At 44.3% G+C, this 19,728-nt stretch overlaps 1 pseudogene across 1 annotated transcript; it reads left to right on the top strand.

Annotated features, from left to right (window-relative positions):
* Positions 1 to 2,437: 2,437 nt before the first annotated feature.
* Positions 2,438 to 17,552, top strand: LOC306766546 (olfactory receptor 5AC2-like; annotated as a pseudogene). The gene is made up of 5 exons: positions 2,438 to 2,519; positions 6,796 to 6,942; positions 7,030 to 7,152; positions 8,793 to 8,962; positions 16,903 to 17,552. The product of its transcript is annotated as an olfactory receptor 5AC2-like (transcript).
* Positions 17,553 to 19,728: the final 2,176 nt, after the last annotated feature.

Below are 19,728 nucleotides of genomic sequence, written 5' to 3'. Positions count from 1 at the left end.
ATTGTCTCTAGTGAACTTCTGCTCTCACTAATGAGAAGGGGTGTCTGAAGCATTGGTTGCAACCAATGATGAGCAACTTCACTACAATCACTAAGAGCTTGGTCCCATGAACCCCCATTTCACAAGCACATATGAACCAAGCAGGACAGTGTGTGTACCATTTCTACAATACTGTGACACAGAAATGGCAGGACAGCTTCGTGGAAGAGGGGCTAGGGTGCGGGGAGGAATGGGAAGGGGACAAAACAGAGGAAAAGGAAGAAGAGGCCGACTACATGGGCGGATTACTGATGAAATCAGGGCTACAGTTGTGGATCATGTCGTCAATCACGGCCTCACAATGGCTGAGGCTGGTTGAAGGGTGCAGCCAAATGTTGGAAAAACCACCGTAAATTTAATTATTCAAACATTTTGTTGGGAGAAAAGGTGTGAATGAATGGACAGTAATTCAGCACCAAACAATCTGCACTGCGCTACTGTCATTGTGTCATACATAAAGCTTGCAGTGGGACTAGAACTTGTCACTTTTTAGACTTACAGTTTTACTGCCTCACACATTTAGTGCATTGTAGTGTTACAGTAAAGATTTGGCATTCACATACCCAAATGGCCCTGCTAGTGGCCATGGATGCAGCATGTAATGACATCATTGCAGGGTGGATTCGCCACTCGAGGAGATGCTTTCCTCACTACATTGCAAGAGATGATATTCGCTGTAATGTAGATGAAAATATGTGGCCAGACAGAGGGGAACGTCTGGATGCACATGAATAATTTACAGTTCTACATATGTTGTGTCGTAGAAATTTTATAGTAGATTTTCATATACTTCATAGTCCTATCGTGTATTTCTGATTATGGCTTTGTGGGCTTTCCTGAAAAGGTCAGGATGACCTTAAGAACTTAAGCTGAGTTACACAGTGTCTGCTTATTCCCCTTTACAGACATAGCAATGTGTAGCGGGCCTGACTGCATTCAGACATCTGAGATCTGATTAGTTAGAGCACTCTCTTCCTTAAAGAGGGCTACAGCTAACAACAGACATTTCTTGTTTAGAATAACATAGATTCAGGGCAGACAATTGACGCCCTTATGCAAGGGTAAAAGTTCAGTTCAGTCTGGACCTCCATTAGAGCATTCCCGACATCTGCCCGTCAGACCTCTGGACTGTCTCTCCAAATTGCAATTTGTATTATTCTGTTCTTTTTTTCTGTTCAATAAACTTTGTAATCTTTATCACTTCAGAACCAGACTCCTCGTCATTGACAGACTTTTTTCCACAACAGTTGTGTGTTCATTTCCAAAATATGTACTGCATTATTATTTACAGTTGTGCACAGCTCTACCCAAAGGGAGTTTGTTTGTTGCAAATAAGGGTGTGTTTTTTCTTTTGCACAATGCTGTGAACAAATTAGAATTGCAAAGAGCATATGCAGTAAAAATGTGAAACGTACATTTTCAGTGTCTTGTACTCAGTTACCTCACTAAATACAGTAAAATCTAATTTTACTGTAGTTTTCAAATGGCGGTGCGAATAGTATATAGTGATGTCTTGAGCATTTTCAGGTAGTGTCACAAAGATCTGACTTTTTTGCATTGGAAAACATTTACAGAGTAAACTATCATAATGGAAACATGACAAAGTCACTTCATTATCTTGTTCATAAACAGTGGTGTCAGGACTTTTCATCTTCATGACACTGACACGTTCACTGACATGAATACTTGCTTTTGAGGAATGAAAATCCATTTTGAGCAAATGACAAGCTTTTGCAGGTTATCAACAAAGTTTTGCAGTTTCTGCTAATCTGTTTTTTTTTTTGAGAAATGCACTAAATTTGTACAAATTTATATAGTAATGTAAGAAATGCACTAAAGCGACTGAGAAAAACTGTACTGAAGCAACAATGGCAAGAGGAAAGAGGAAGAGGAAAGGAGGACCAAAGATGTCAACAACAACTCCACCAATAGAGACATGAATAAAACTCTGATTGGAGACTCTATACTGCAGCATGTGAGAAAGCAAGGACAGAAAATATTCCTTATTTTGAGACATCAGGGAACTGACAGAGACCATTCTGTCTTGACATCCAGATGTCCACATGGGGTCTTATGATATTCTGAGATGAAGAACAGGCTCTGAGATCCAGAAGAAAGATTTTTCTCTGCTGTTGGAGGGAATATGTCACTCTTGAGCGCACATGTTTTCATTTTAGGCCCCATTCCTACAGCAGGGAAAAGAACTGGGCCTGAACACATGACTATCAATGCATGTGTTGCTCATGGGATACAGTTCATCCATAACTTCAATACCTTTTGGAACTGTAAGGAACGTTTAAGTGCTGATGAGGTGCATCCAAACCTAACTGGATGCAGATTACTCGGTGTGCATGTGCGTCATGCTGTTGGGACGGCAAACCCAAACATGAGCGTACGGATGAGAGCGAAGGACACAGCAGAGAGACAAACAACACCCAGCTCTCACCCTTCATCAGATCCTCTTTTCTACATCACCCAAGGTCTCCAGAAGATGTTCCTATGCAGTCCAGACCTCAGTACCACCATCTGTCACCATCCTCCCCATAGATGATCTGTCCTGGCAGAGCAGAGCACAGAATGACATGCAGGATGTTCACAAAGCAGTCAAAACAAAGAGAGCAGGCCATGATGCTGTGATAGACAGACAGACAGACAGATAGACAGATAGATAGATACTTTATTCATCCCCAGGGGGGAAATTCAGGGTGTTCCAACTGTTCCTTAAAAAAAATATTAATATTAAACAGTTTAAGAAAAAAAAATGAAAAAGTCTAGTAGACCTACTACTGACCGCTGTTCTCAGAACAAGCCCAGTAGGATTCCTGTGTTAGTTAGAAAATGAAGAATTGAAAGCAGTCAACTTGTGTGACGAATCTATCCCATCTGTTAACTGTACCATGTACAACTCGGCATAGAACAGAGACCAGACTAAACTCCATAAAGCTACCTATACTCAATATTAGTTCTCTGTCCAATTAGTCACTGTTAGTTAAGGACTTCATCATTTCTCACAGTTTAGATTTATTTTCTGACAGAAACATGGCTGACAGAAGTTACAGGTGCTGCTGTTCTTAAAGAAATTAGTTTCATGAATAAATGTGGAAACAGGAGGAAAGGAGGAGGAGAAGCTTCTTTATTTGAAGATTTCTTCCAGTGTGAAAAGATTTCATTTGGTAATTTTACTTCTTTTGAAAATCTTAGTTTTATTTTAAAGGGATTCCTAAAATCTTATTTTTTATCAGAGCTGCAGTCAAACAAAAAAATTAGTCTGTCCAAAACTAAGAATGACTCTGCTTTTATGTCAATATTTAATATGTAATTGCTGAAAAGATTCTGCAAGAACTAGTTCGTCATTTAAAATCAACATGATACAATCTGACTTATTCAAAAACAATTTTAACCTCAGTAGAAAGTGGAGATCACGGGCATCAGGGATTGTTCCCTAGTCAGTAAAAATAGCTACCATTAAGCCTCCTCATGTAAAAGATTCTGGACACCTCAATGATGAACAACTACTGACCTATCGCTAACCAACTACAGACCTGTCTGACCAACTACAGCAGGGGTGTCAAACTACAGTCCTGGAGGGCCGGTATCCTGCAGGTTTTTGTTGTCTCTGGGCTCCAACACACACCTGACCGACACTCAAACAGGTTGACAAGAAGCTGCTGGATCCATTGATTTGAATCAGTTGTGTTGGTGGAGGGAAACAACAAAAACCTGCCGGATTCCGGCCCTCGAGGACTGGATTCTGACACCTTTGAACTATAGACCTGTCTCCCCAACAACAGACCTGTCTCCCAAACTACAGGCCTGTCTCTAACCAACTACAGACTTGTCTTAACCTCACTATTTTTTGTCCAAGATAATTGAGAAAGTTTTATTCAACCAGTTAAGTGGTTGGTTGGTAACAGGAGGCAATCCATAGACCGCTGGACAACAAAAAGACATTGGTCTGGTGATAATCTGGCAGGGGGGAAGAGATTGGAAAGTGTTCAAGTAGACTGTGAGTCATGATAAAATGGCCAGAAGACCAGGTGAACTGAATGAGACTGATGAGCACAGCAGAGGCAATCAGGAAGCCCCAGGCGGACTGAGTTCCAGCTGATGAGTGCCAGCAGATCGGGGACGAAAAACACGACAAGAACAGGAATCTCTGGTCCTCGAAAGCCATTAACCTGCAGGAAATGAATGTGTCCTTCAAAAACACACCTTATTAAAATAAATGGATCATTACAGCCTTGAGCAGAACTTGACAACAAGCTGTGGAGATCAATTTTATTTGAATCAGGTGTGTTGCAGTAGGGAAACGTCCAATACCTGCAGAACACCCGTCCTTGAAGACCCGATTTGAAGATCCTGGCACGAGAAGCACTCAGACAGCACAAACCTCCGCCAAATTGTTGTCATTTTTCTTTTTAGCCAATGATTGTGAGTAGTGGTCCCTCAAGAAATGGGGACCACTACTCTGGAGAACCCAGAGACCCGGGTAACCGACAGTCACCCCCAGGCACAGACCCCAACCACCCCACTCCGGAGCCAGCCATGCATCCTCCCAGGAGTGGCGAAGGAGGTCCCCAACCAGAGTCCCGCAGTCAGGGGGAACAGGCCCCAGCAGGCCCAGGCCGGCAAGGGCCGATCCTGCCGGGCACCGGCCACCCAGGGCAGATAGAGCGCAGGCCCCAGGGCCCCAAGAGCCCGAGAGCAGCCCCCCGCCCCCGCAGGCAGAGGGCACAGCCCCCACCGACGAAGGACCAGGATCCCCAGACCGCCACCTAGCGGCAGCCAGGTCGCACCCCAGTGTGCCAGTTGCGCTCCCTGGGTACAGGACACCATCCCCCCACCACCAAACCACACACACATATACATGCATACCCTCCCTCCCCCAACACGCACTCCCCTCTCAGCCCCCATCCACACACCCCTCCGCAATCCACACACATCTCCCATCACATACACAACCCCACCCCACCTCTACTCACTCACCCATACCAAGTCACACAAACCCCAACCGACCCCGCCCCCACACACGCTCACCCCCCGCCACCCCATCCCTCTACTTCTACCCAACCACACATGCCCCACCAAACACCCCTCCACCACCCACAGCCCCCCCACAGACACCCTCACTCCTCCAACACAGGCACACCCCATTACATACAACCCACCCACCACCATACCCCTCCACCCACACACACACATCTACTCATCCGCACACATCCCTATCCCCTCACCCCCCTACCCACCTATATCCCCAACCCTAATCCCCCCCCCCCCCCCCCCCCAGCCACCGTACCAATGTAGCTGATGGTTAACTGCACCAATGTAGCTAAACTTAGCCGAGCTGCTGGGCGACATAGGTACATGTTTAAAAGCAGCATCACAGGGGGTTTAGAAGTGTGTATACTCAATGCTGACTGAAAAAAGGAGTAGGTATACTTCGTATACCCGTGCATACTCTAGACTTCAACACTGATAGTGTACATTATTTTTGAGTTGGAGGTAATTTTGACCTTAAAGCTTCTAACTTGCTGGATTAAAGAATCATTTAAAAAATTCTTGAATCCCGGCAATCTGGATCACATCTTAAAATTTCATATAAATCCGTCCATATCTTGTTGAGTTCTGACTTCCACCTTGGCAGAGGTAATATTTAGTATGACTGGTTGGTGAGTGAGATAAGATTTTTTTTACTCAAATCATCTTTTTTAAAAAGCACTTCTTTGCCTTCCAGTGGATCAAATCTAATACAGTCATTTATCTTCATTATCATTGTAAATCTGCAACTGAATAAAACTTTGCTCATCTTAAACTCACTTTGCAAGATAGAAGTAGAGATTTGAATAAAAAACAGATTGAGTATTTTGTTGTCTCTTATGCTGCAATTTTATTTGGCAATTTTAATTTTACACATTTCGTGATTATTATGACTGAAGAGTATAGTTATCCAACAAAGTAAACTAAAGAGAAAAGCATGAAAGAGATAAGGAGTTATACATAAAGTAAGATGTGGGGGAGAAGAACTTCCTTCTGCTACGACGAAGGCGGACGCTTGTCTCTCCCTCCCACATTCACCCTGCCCTGCTGCTCTTTGTCCTCATCAGTATCTATCTGAGCGTCTCTCTGCATTCCCTTCCAAATCTGAAACCATGGATCTGGTCAGCTGGTCTTTCAATGCAAGTGATCCGATCTGATCTGATCGAATAAACCTCTAAAACGATTGTTCTGAGTCAAAATCATCTGATACATTGACGCCAACTCCAGTTAAGAAGATTAAAATATATGCTGTCAACATAATTAGGAAATAAATCACTAAAGTTTTTACAAATGATTGTTATTGGCATTATTGCTGCTTATCATTGCTTAATTGAAAAACGAGAAGAGCCCCTTCATCTGGCCAGGCAGACAAGCTGCAACTCGCTGTATTACGGTCAAAGCATAGACTGTATATAAAAAGATGGACGTAGTCTCCGTGACATCATCCATAGGTTTCTGAAGAGCCAGATTAAAGCTCGGTGGGCGGTTCCTACCGTCACCATCTTGGCAAAGGCATGCGTGTCGTCTGACACGAAAAGTATATATATGGGCAAAGAGGTACAGCTGAGAGGGGGGCTGGGAGCGTCATGGTGGATGATTGACATCGAGCGAACTCCGAGCTTTGTGTAGCTAAGAACTAACCGAGCTAACCCGGAGACAACAGGAGCTAACCAGCTGCAGGCTCTCACGCCAGCGCCCAGATCCCGTCCGGCGCCGTAGGCTCCCATGCCAGCGCCCAGATCCCGTCCGGCGCCGTAGGCTCCCATGCCAGCACCCAGATCCCGTCCGGTGCTGCAGGCTCCCACGCCAGCGCCCAGATCTCATCCGGCATTGCAGGCTCCCACGCCAGCGCCCAGATCTCATCCGGCATTGCAGGCTCCCACGCCAGCGCCCAGATCCCGTCCGGCGCTGCAGGCTCCCACGCCAGCGCCCAGATCCCGTCCGGCGCTGCAGGCTCCCACGCCAGCGCCCAGATCTCATCCGGCGTTGCAGGCTCCCACGCCAGCGCCCAGCTCCCATCCGGCGTTGCAGGCTCCCATGCCAGCACCAAGATCCCGTCCACCTCCTCTGTCCCAAGTAGGTCCCGGGTCGGGACGCTCCTCCTCTGTCCCGTCGTCTCGGCCTCCCGGCCGCCCTCCAGAGCCAGGCTTGCCCCCGTCTTCCCGGCTGTCCTCCTGGACTATGCCGCCTTGGGTTCCTGGACGCTGTTTTGCCCTGGTCCCTCCTCCAGGGCCCCTACCTCCCACCCGTCTCTGGAGTCTTGACTTTTTTGGGTCGTCCGGTGGCCGGCCCTTAACGGGTGGGGTACTGTCATGATGTGGTGGTTTGTGTTTCCTTAGTTCAGGTTTCCTGTTTTATTTTGTAGTTTTTCCTGTTTGGTTCTCTTGTTTAGCTTTATTGATTTCCTGTTCATTGAGTTCACCTGGTCTTGTTTCAGTTCATTCCGTACACCTGTTTCTTGTTTGGTTCCCCAGTGTATTTATACCCTTCAGTTTTAGTTCTTGGTTGCTGGATCATTTTGTTGTACTTTGTTGTTTGTTCCCTGTTTGCCTCGGTTAAGATTAAAAGCCGTCTTCAACCTGCATCCCAGTTCCCTCATCTCTGCATTTGGGTCCACACCTTCCACTCCTCCCCGTGACAGTGTTTTCCAGCACTCTCTATGTTTGGTTTCCACGGCGACAGAAACAAATGGTTTTAGAGAGCTTTTTCTACTTCAAAATTTTAGCGACGTCCCAGGGAAGGGACTCAGTGATTGGTCATCTTTACTTGGTTGTGCCCATTTGCGAGAAGAAAGCCACGCCCACCTTCACTGCCTAATGTAACTACTCCTAGCCGTTGACCAATCAGACAGAACAGAGGGTGGAGCTTTCTCTGTTAGCTTGTTTCTGGCAGAGGCTGATCTGAGATGATCAATACAAAATGAATCAAGGGGTTTGATTATTTTTTTTTACTCTTCTGGACTTGAATATCAAAATAAATTGTCAACTTACGCTACTGGTTGTCGAAGTTAGCTGGGAGAGTCCAGAGACTTCTACCAAATCGAATCATTTAGCAAGCTTTGCAAGTTTTTTATTTGTGTCTTTACGATGTTGATTTTGTGAGATAAAGCAGGCACGTGGCACTTGCTTGCACATATAAATTATCATTGGTGTATGTCTCCGTACCTAAACCTACAGCTCACAGCACGTGTCTGCTCAACACATTTTTTTTTTACTAATTTGCCACCTTGGTGGTACTGGTTATCATCTCTAGAGAGGAAAATCAAATTCAGCAAACAAACTTACCACCAGGGAAAGCAGCAAGGATACGAGTAATGTGTTATGTATCATGTGACACATGCTTAATTTAAAGTTGTCAAACCAAAGCAACAACTTGGGCCTCTAAGTTTTCATAAAGTTCTTTGCCTTTTGAAATCTGTTTGACAGGAAGTTTAATTAGATCCATGGAGAATGAAGCAATCTAATAAAATCTGTCAGCATGCTCAGACTGAGTGTATTTTGGAGCTGAACAAGCATCAAATGTGCTTGTTTGATTTCAATGCAAATAGGTGAAATTTTATCCACGCAGCTTATATTTACTTTTTATTCTTACGAAACAATTATTTTTCTAAACGACAATGGGAAATAGTAACACACATAATACAACATATATAACTTTTGATGGACATGTAGACCTGCAAAAATTCAGGTATCTTTATTTCGTAATTATGATGACAGCATATGTTTTAATAATCTTCTGCAATGGAACAATTGGATGTCTTATCTGGACACACAAAAGCCTCCACGAACCCATGTACATTTTCATTGCCGCTCTGCTTTTAAACTCTGTTGTATTCAGCACTAATATCTACCCTAAACTGCTCACTGACTTTTTATCTGTTAACCAGGTCATATCGTATTCAGCCTGTCTCTTCCACTTTTTTTTATTCTATTCTTTGAGTGGTTCAGAATTCTTACTTTTGGCAGCGATGGCCCACGACAGGTATGTGTCTATATGTAAACCTCTGCAGTATCCAGTTATCATGACCAAATGGACAGTTACTGCTTCTCTATGCATAGCTTGGCTTTTGCCTGCTTGTCTTATCGCAGTCCAGGTAATACTCAGTGCTAATATGAAGCTCTGCAAATTGAATTTAAATGGAATATTATGTAACAATCTTATGTACAGTCTTCACTGTGTCGGTTCTGAAATGCGCTCTGTATTTGGTGCTGTTGCTCTCGTCATGTCTGCACTTCTCCCCCTGCTATTCATACTTTTTACCTACACCAGAATACTTATAATATCCTATCACAGCTGTAAAGAGGTCAGGAGGAAAGCTGGACAGACCTGTTTACCCCATCTGTTAGTCTTAATCAGTTTCTTCTGTTTGTGTGCATTTGATGTTATTACAGTTCGGGTGGGCTCCAGCTTACCGAAAGCCGTGCACTTGATAATGACAACGCAGGCAGTTTTGTATCATCCTCTTTTCAATCCAATTATTTATGGAGTAAAAATGAAGGAAATTTCTAAACACTTGACAAAGATGTTCTGTCAGACTTTGGCAGTAATGATGTGAAGGTGGAAGTAAAAAGTTCTGTACTGAACACCAGGTTTTCTGCTGCAGTTTAAAGTAAAGTCAGTTTTTTCGGATATCTTTGAGAAAATATTTTGAACTCAGCTGACAAGTTTGTGGTTCATTTCATTTTATTACTTCTTTATGACAGATTGATGTCCTTTTTGTAAACTGTTGTCCAAACAGTTTAGAATAAACATAAGCCTTTCCTGGAGGGCAGCACCATTATTAATATGCTGCTTACAGTGGCTGTGCAGTTGTGACCAGGCTGAGCCACACTACTTTGAAAAAAATTCCCCAAGCTAAAAGGTGGACCGAGTAGAGAGCGTCACAATGACACCAGGGAGACGAACCGGTAAAGTCAACCCAATGTATTTTGTTTTACAGTTTAGGATTGATAACACAATCTTTTAAGGTCAGTAAAAGGATAAAACAAAGGGAAAAGTCCAAAAAATTCCCAAGTTCCTGCTGTAAGTTAAAACCAGTCTTGGCTGATTTGATGTCGTTTCAATTGAGGGCGGCTTTTCCACCGCTGGCGGCCAGCCCTGGCTCCGTGGGGAAACCCTCGTCTCACGGTCATAACTGGGCAGGGTCCGTCTCCCCTGGCCATTGGTAGCGTAGCGTGCTTCGTTACCGTCGTCACCACTTTCTGTTTTGATGTGCCACCATCTCCTCTGCCCCCAATTCACCACCTCACTCGGTGCCAGGTCACGGCGCTCCAGTTGCCCTCTGAACCGCCTCGGTGCCAGGTCATGGCGCTCCAGTTTCCCTCCGAACCACCTCGCTTGGTGCTGGGTCACACCGGCATGCTGCACCTCAAGTCCCATGTTTGGTGCCAGCTTATGCCATTCCTGCTACATTCTGAGTTGCCACCACCTGATGTTGCATTTCCCTCAATAAACCTGTGGGAGAAAACAAACCCCTTCCCTGTTGGCTGCCCATTTGTCAGTCCTCTGGCCTCTCAACAGTTACTGGGTTTCTGAGCCCTCAATCAATGTTCACACACCTACGGTCAATTTCAGATAACACTGGGAGGCGGGGTCAATCAATTGTACAAAAAAATGATAAAACCTAACATGCAAATTGCATAAAAATTAAACATGCCATTGATAAAACAAAAAAAGTAAAAATAAAAAAACCACCCTGTGACACAGTTTCCACAATGCTCTCTCAGATCAACCACACCTTTCTAAAGATCTACCTTTAAAAGATCATGATGGTCATCGTCAATTTATCTGAAGCCAAGGACTAAAAGCAGAAGTCCACAAGCAAATGCAGTTTCTATTCATTCCATTCTCAAAAAGCGGCAAAATCCACAAAGCAGTTAATTAACTTTTACAGATGAAATTTATATAGTAGAACAAACGATTACAGGGCAGAAAATTAAATCTATTTGCTAAACTATTATCACTATGTTTTGTTTTTTTGTTTTTTTTTTGTTTTTAATGTGCTTTTCAAATAAACTGGATTGTTTCCTTATAATGTAGAGCAGAAAGTAAAGTGTGTTTTCATGGAGGACTACATGCTATTGATTAGCTCTGTGTTTCTCAGTTCCGGTCCTGAGGACCATCTACCCTCGTGTTTAAGAGACAACCCCACTTTAACACACCTGATCTTGGTTCCTCATCAAGGTCTTTGCAGTCTGTTAACAAACCATTTATTTCATTCAGGTGTGTTAGAGTTGGGTTGCCTGTAAAACCTGCAGGGCAGTGGGTCCTGAGGACTGGAAATGAGAACCACTGGATCAGTCGTGAATTCAGCCCAAACACTTCTTCAGAACATCTTGTTAAAGACTGGGGTCACTGACAAAATTCTAAACCCAAGGGGCCAAAACAGGAGCAAAAGATAAATGTGAATTCCTGTGGAAAAAAGCTATCTAAAAACGGCTGAGATTTTTACAGGGCAGAGTGTCACTGTCAGGATCTGTGACCCAAACATGGGCTCAATCATATGCATATAAAAGATGGACAGAAACTATATGATGGAGGTCCCTGAAATGCTGATTTGGAGCTTGTAGGTTGTGTCCCAATACAAGGGAATGCACACTTTGAAGTGTGCAGATGACATAGGCTACTGAGTGTTCTACATTGTGTGCACACTCAAAGTGTCATTACTGTTGGTGCAATGCGATGGTCTACCTGGTGTTTAAGAGTTACCCATAGTGCTCCAGTCCCTTGGTATATGTAATTGCCTAGCAATTACAGATCCCATTCTTACACAAAAAAACATCTATCCATCCATCTTCTGCTGCTTATCTGGGGTCAGGTCACGGGGGCAGCAGCCTAAGCAGGGAAGCCAAGAGTTCCCTTTCCCCAGCCACATTTGCCAACTCTGCGGGGGGGATCCCGAGGCGTTCCCAGGCCAGCTGAGAGATATAATCCCTCCAGCAGGTTCTGGGTCTTCCCCGGGGTCTCCTCCCAGATGGACATGCCCGGAACACCTCACCAGGGAGGCGTCCAGGAGGCATTCTGACCGGATGGCCAAGCCACCTCAACTGGTTCCTCTCGATGCAAAGGAGCAGCGGCTCTACTCTGAGCCCCTCCCAGATGACCGAGCTCCTCACCCTATCTCTAAGGGAGAGCCCGGCCACCCTGCGGAGGAAACTCATTTCAGCCGCCTGTATACGAGATCTCGTTCTTTCGGTCACGACCCACAGCTCTTGACCATAGGTTAGGGTAGGAACGTAGATCGACTGATAAATTAAGAGCTTTGCCTTCTGGCTCAGCTCCTTCTTCACCACAACAGACCAGCGCAGGGTCCGCATTACCGCAGACGCTGCACCGATCCGTCTGTCGATTTCACACTCCATCCTTCCCTCATTCGTGAAACAGGACCTCCTCCACTTCAGGCAGGATCTGACTCCCAACCCGGAGAGGGCATTCCACCCTATTCCGGCTGAGGACCATGGTCTCAGATTTGGAGGTGCTGAATCTCACCCCAGCCGCTTCACACTCGGCCGTGAATCGCTCAAGCGAGAGCTGAAGATCACGACCAGATGAAGCCAACAGGACCACGTCATCTGCAAAAAGCAGGGACCCAATCCTGAGGCCACCAAGCCAGATCCCCTCAACACCTTGACTGCACCTAGAAATTCTGTCCACATAAGTTATGAACAGAATCGGCGGTAAAAGGCAGCCTTGGCGGAGTCCAACCTTCACCAGAAACGAATCCGATTTACTACCGGCAATGCGAACCAAGCTCTTAATGGTTGTACAGGGACCGGACAGCCTTTACAAAGGGGTCCAGTACCCCATACTCCCGGAGTACCCCCCACAGGACCCCCCCGGGGGACACGATCAAATGCCTTCTCCAGATCCACAAAGCACATGTAGACTAGTAGGGCAAACTCCCACGCCCCCTCCATGACTCCAAAGATGGTATAGAGCTGGTCCACTGTTCCGCGACCGTGACGAAAACCACACTGCTCCTCCTCAATCAGAGATACGACTAGAGATAGGAGAGTCAACCCCTGAGTTCTGCTTCCTCATCGGAATAAGGCCAGATAGGACTGCTTCTTCAGCTTGTCGGCATCCCTCACTGCTGGTGTCCACCTACGAGTCTTGGGATTTCCGCCACCACAGGCACCAACGACCTTACGGCCACAGCTCCGGCTGGCTGCCTCAACAATAGATGCACGGAATACAGCCCATTCAGACTCAATGTCCCTTGCCTTACTAGGAACATGTGTGAAGCTCTGCTGAAAGTGGGAGTTAAAGCTCGCTCTGACAGGGGACTCAGCCAGACGTTCACAACATGTTTGGGCCTGCCAGATCTGACCGGCTTCCTCCCCCACCATCTGAGCCAACTAGGTGGCTAGTTGGCTCAGATGATCACCACCAGTTGGTGATCAGTTGACAGCTCCACCTCCCTCTTCACCCGAGTGTCCAAGGCATGTAGCCGCAGGTCCAGTGATACGACTACAAAATTGATCATCGAACTGCAGCCCAGGAAGTCCTGATGCCAGGTGTACATATCGACACTCGTATGTTGGAACATGGTGTTCATTATGGACAATCCATGATGAGCACAGAAGTCCAATAACAAAACACCATTTGGTTTCAGATGGGGGGGGGGGCAATGCCTCCCAATCACTCCTATCCAGGTCTCACTGTCATTGCCCACGTGAGCATTGAAGTCCCCCAGCAGAACAATGGAGTCTCCGGAAGGAGCACCCTCCAGCACTCCCTCCAAGGACTCCAGAAAGGGTGGGTACTCTGAACTGCTGTTCAGTGCATAACCACAGACAACAGTCAGAACCCATCCCCCTACCCGAAGGCACAGGGAAACTATCCTATCATCTACCAGGATAAACCCTAACGTGCAGGCACCAAGCTGGGGGCTGATGAGAATGCCCACACCTGCTCGGCCCCTCTCACCATGAGCAACTCCAGAGTGGAAGAAAGTCCAGCCCCTCTCGAGGGTACTGGTTCTAGAGCCAAGCTATGCGTTGAGGTGAGTCCAACTATATCTAGTCAGAACCGCTCAACCTTGCGCACAAACTCAGGCTCCTTCCCCACCAAGGAGGTGGCATTCCACGTCCCTAGAGCCAGCTTCTGTGCCAGGGTTGCCACCCCTTGCTGCTGCCCAGCTCACATTGACATCTACGGCTCATCCCACAGATGGTGAGCCCACGGGAGGTGAGGCCCATGTAACCCTTTCGGGGTGAGCCCAACCAGGCCCCACGGACAAAGGCCTTAACATGGAACTAAATGGGGATTTGTTTTGAGGACTGCCAGAGCCCTGCAAAATGAGCTCCAGCAGGCCACAAATGTGTTTTGTCTGCTCAAAAAGTCAGAATCAGACTCCATGAGGGTGGTATGAGGGCCTGATTTCCACAAGTGTGGGTTGTGCTTACAGTCCAACAACGGACATTTGGCATTTGCCAAAGAACACCAAGATTGGCGAATTTGCCAATGGCACCCTGTGATCTTCACAGATGAAAGCAGGTTCACACTGCTTCACATGTGACAGGTTCACATGTGACAGACGTGACCGAGTCTGGAGAGGCCATGGAGAACGTTCTGCTGCCTGCAACATCCTCCAGCATGACCGGTTTGGTAGAGGGTCAGTAATGGTGTGGGGTGGCATTTCTTTGGAGGGCCGCACAGAGGGCCACCAGAGGTAGCCTGATTGCCAATAGGTACCGAGATTAGATCCTCAGACCCCTTGTGGGACCACATGCTGGTGCAGTTGGCCCTGGGTTCCTCTTAATGCAAGACAATGGTAGACCTCATGTGGCTGGACTGTGTCAGCAGTTCTTGCAACACGAAGGCATCGATGTTATGGACTGGCCCACCCATTCCCCAGACCTGAATCCAATTGAGCACATCTGGGACATCATGTCTCACTCAGTCCACCAACGCCAAGTTGCACCACAAACTGACCAGGAGTTGCTTTAGTCCAGGTCTGGGAGGAGATTCCTCAGGAGAACATCCGCCGCCTCATAAGGAGCATGTCCAGGTGTTGCAGGAAGGTCGAGGAGGCCACACACACGACTGAGCCTCATTTCGACTTGGTTAAAGGACATTATGTGAAAGTTGGATCAGCCTGTGAGTATAACTTTGAGTATAACTCCAAATCCAGACCTCCATGGGTTGATACATTTGATTTTCATTTATCATTTTTGTGTGGTTTGTTTTCAGCACATTCAACTTTTGAAAGAAGAAAGTATTTCATAAAAATATTTCATTCATTCGGATCAACAGCATGTTACTTTAGTGTTCCCTTTATTTTTTGAGCTGTGTAGTTAGACCCCTTGGTTTACTATAAATATGTAAAAACTCTGACCAATCAAAACAATCAGGCCGAATTGAAGTTGTTCATTTCTTATATTCTGTAAGCTTATTGCTTGCAGGAAGGATTTCCCTGACCTGGCTCGGTTTATTTTCCTCCTACCACTAAACAGCCAAGAAAGAGAAAATCGTTGGTGGAAATAGCTGCGAACTGGAAAAGCACTTGGAGAGCGCAAACCTCTGCCACAGCTCTTAAAAGATTCCTGGATCCAAACAGTGGTCCGGATCACCACCAAAATTAAATAAATCAGTTCTTCCTTTTCACATTTCCAACAACTCCCAAAAGTTTTATTACAATCCATTCATAACTTTTTGAGTTATCTTGAACACAAACAGATAAACGCTGGTAAAACATAACTTCCTTGGCGGAAGTAAAAAAAAAAACAAAAAAAGGAAATCCAAACTGTTGCGATTTGCGAGTGTTTCCATGGAACAGTGTTTAGTGCATTAGCCCCAAGTCTCATAAAATGTTGTCAATCTTGCGAGATTGTACGAAGATGGCGGTTAATGCAAGGTAGCCATGTAGCGTTATTATGAGATTTTCTACTTGCTGCAGAGAATTTGCTCTGGGTTTTTGAAACGCTGAAATTCACTATTATATGTTCCGCTTCGCACCAGCTTTACCGGAAAGGAACTGGTTACGACCCCCAACACCACATCTGGGAATGCGTAAATGCAAAAGTGTTTCCATTACACTTTTGCTTTGTGTTTTCTATATAGAAACATCTGAAAAACCACCTCATGACAGTGTAAAAGCTGTTCAGCAATATTTGAGACTTTTTTCGAACTGCAGGCGTTTCCATTTGCGTTTTTTTAGTCCAATATTTAGTTTTTGCACAATCGTAAATCCACCTTATGATTACCTTCATTGAAAAACATGTGCACACTGAAATGATCACACAGGCTCGTGTTACATGAAGGAACCTTGGAAATGTCCAGGTCCTTCAAAATCAGTGAATCCAGAGCGTGTCCTTTGTTGCATGTGTGCTTTGTTACATGCTGAGTCAGGCCAAAGTTGTTCAGCAAAGGTGGCGAGCCTCCAGAGATGAGATCCTGTGAGTGTTCAACAACATGATAAAATGGACTTGTCCTGCTTAGTGTGTGGATACTTCATATGTAAGTGAACCTGGTTCAACAAGCGTATTTGAATCGATGTTTACTGCAGCAATCTTTCTCTTTCATAACCTTTAATTATTTACAATAATTATTTTTTCAGAAATGGATGACAAACTAAATGTTACCCACATAACTCTGGGAGGGTATGTGGAAATGAACAAAAACAGGTATTTTTACTTTAGTGTACTGTTTACAGCATATGTTTTGATAATCTGCAGTAATTCTACGATCGTGTACCTGATCTGGACACACAAAACCCTCCATGAGCCGATGTACATCTTCATAGCAGCTTTGTTATTTAACTGTACTGTTTACAGCACTTCTGTTTATCCCAAACTATTGATCGACTCTCTATCTGAAAAACAGATTATATCATATTCAGCGTGTCTCTTTCAGTTTTTTATGTTTTATTCTGCAGGTGGTTCAGAATTCTTACTGCTGGCAGCCATGGCCTACGATAGATACGTGTCAATATGTAAACCTCTGAGTTATCCAACTATAATGAACAGAAACACGGTGAGAGTTTTCCTGCTTCTGGCTTGGATTATTCCTGCTTGTCATATTGCAGTACAGACAATACTCAGTGCTCAAGCTCAACTATGTAACTACAATGTAGGAGGAATATTTTGTAACAATGTCATCTTTAAACTTCACTGTGTGACGCCAAGACCTCTCACCATATTTGGAATCATTTGCTTGTTAGATCTTGTAATAATCCCAATGCTTTTCACAGTTTTCACGTATACAAAGATACTGCTGGTATCTCATCGAAGTTGTAAAGAGTTCAGGAGAAAAGCTGCTGAAACCTGTTTACCTCACTTGTTAGTTTTAATCAGCTTCTCCACTCTGTTTATGATGTAACTATAGCTCGAGTGGAAGCAGATATCCCTAAAACAGCACGTATGATAATGACCTTACAAATACTTCTCTACCATCCTTTGTTTAATCCGTTCATATATGGACTCAAAATGAAAGAAATTTCTAAACATCTGAGGAAGTTGTTTACTTTTACCTAAATAGAACTGCAAATACACACTTGTTTGGTAATTGTTCAAATTACTGATAGCACTTTGTGAGATTGAATGTTTGGTCTTTTATTATCACACCACATAATCTGCTGTTGATAACCAGCAAACTATTGATGATATTCATCCAATTAAGTTTGTAATTGTAATGTTTGGCTTTGAGTTGCTGCAATTGTTTCTTCTGTAATGTAGAAATGTATGTATCGATTCTTTAAAAAGTTTTCATGAGTAGTTATAGTGAAAATTTTTGCTTCCATGGATGCATTTTCTTTTTCATTGAAAAAGGTATTTGGATTTTATATGTTGTGTGTTTTACATCACTGAGGGAAAATTTCGGAGTCTAATCAACAAAATGAAATTAAGGGCAGCAACATCTACAGGTTCACAATTCTGTTGAATTCTATTGCAAATGACATTCATTCAGTCAGTTCAACATTTAATCCATCAATGTCTTAAAAAGAAGTTAAAAAATGGTAGTTTTGGCGTTCTAGTCCTTATTTTTATTAGGTGTTTCCCAGCTCCACAACAGCTGTTTCCCTGAATGGGGCAATGCGTATGCAAGCATGATTATGACCCATTAAAAACCTAGGATGAGATGTTTATGAAAGTTTGTGGCCAGGTTTAACACTAACTTCAAAGTAAAAACATGATAAAGTGTCTCAGAAGAGACCAACTGTGCGTATTTTAAACTTTCACCAATAACTTTATCTTCTCTACAATAAACATGTTTAAGACAAAAGAAGGACATTTTAAACTGAGAAGAAAATTTTACTAAACATATTTTGCAATGTGTGGTTGGCTGGAAGTAGAGGGATGGGGTGGCGGGGTGTGAGCGTGTGTGGGGGTGGGATGGGGTGGAGGGGTGGGTTGTGGTTTGTGTGACTTGGTAGGGGTGAGTGAGTAGAGGTGGGGGGGGGGTTGCGTATGTGATGGGGAATGTGTGTGGATTGCGGAGGATGTGTGGATGGGGGTTGAGAGGGGAGTGCGTGTTGGGGGAGGGAGGGTGTGCTTGTATATGTGTGTGGTCACGGTGACCCTGAAATAAACTTAGTGGTATAGAAATGAATTAAAAAAACAAGAAGCTAAAAAAAAATGATGATATGAAACTTAAATGAATGTAAAAAAAAACCACTGAATACATGCAAACTAAAACAAAGCCAACGGCCCATGAATGTTTTTTTTTTTTAAATCAAACTTTAAAACTAAAGTAGTTTTAATGTGTAAAGAGGGTCCCTCTTTCAATGCTGAATAGTGTATCATCGGGGTTACTGAGGTAAACTTTTAGCTTTTTAAAAAAAATAAATTAGATGCCACATTTTCTAATTAAAGACCCTCGTTTAACTTGTCAAGGTTTTATTTGTGCACCCTCGCCCAGCCCACCCGTGGCAGTGGCACGGCCACCTGCCATGGAGCCTGCACCTGCTGACCCAGCCATTGCCAGTGGTCTTGCCCCTCCACTGCTGACCACCCCCCAAGACTGGAAGCCCAGCCAACCCCATTCTTAGTGATTTTAAATGTGTTTAAACTGATTTGTGACCATTCATTTTGATTAATATTGCTGGCTAAGTCTGTTTCCCATTTAGAAGATGGGAGAGATATGGAATCCTCTAGCTTTTATAGTAATCTATATATTTTAGATTTTAGCGTCAGGGCATTGAGATTTAAGAATTCTGCAGCCCCGATAGGTAACTGTGAGTTTAATGTATCAGGGGTGTATTTCTTACCTATGATAGATTTAAGTTGGTGGAATTCTAACAATTGGGTGCTGCTGATTTCATATCGTGAAGTAATTACAGCAAAAGGCAGAAAGTTTCCATTTTATATTATATGTTCTAACTGACTTACCCCTTTACTCTTCCACTGAGGGAAGTTTATCATCTTTCTGTTTTGCAGCATGTCAGAATTGTTCCAGATGGGTGTGAGCTTACATGGAATAAGTGCAGACATGGTTACTTTCAGGAATTCCCACCAAGCCATTAGAGAGGAGCCTATGTTAATGCTTTTGAAACACTAGGATTTGACAGTTGAGCTGATGAATGGTAAATCAGAGATGACTAAGTCCTCAAACAATGCTTACTCTACATCTAGCCATGGCTTGTCTAGAGAACACAGTTTGAGCCACTTGGATATGCATCCAACATGCAAACTCCACACAGAAATGCCACTG

This window comes from Telmatherina bonti (assembly GCF_933228915.1).
Source record: "Telmatherina bonti genome assembly, chromosome: 15".
Classification (NCBI taxonomy): Eukaryota; Metazoa; Chordata; class Actinopteri; order Atheriniformes; family Telmatherinidae; genus Telmatherina; species Telmatherina bonti.
Note: the sequence above shows the minus strand (reverse complement) of the source record. Positions and strands in the feature narration are given on the sequence as shown.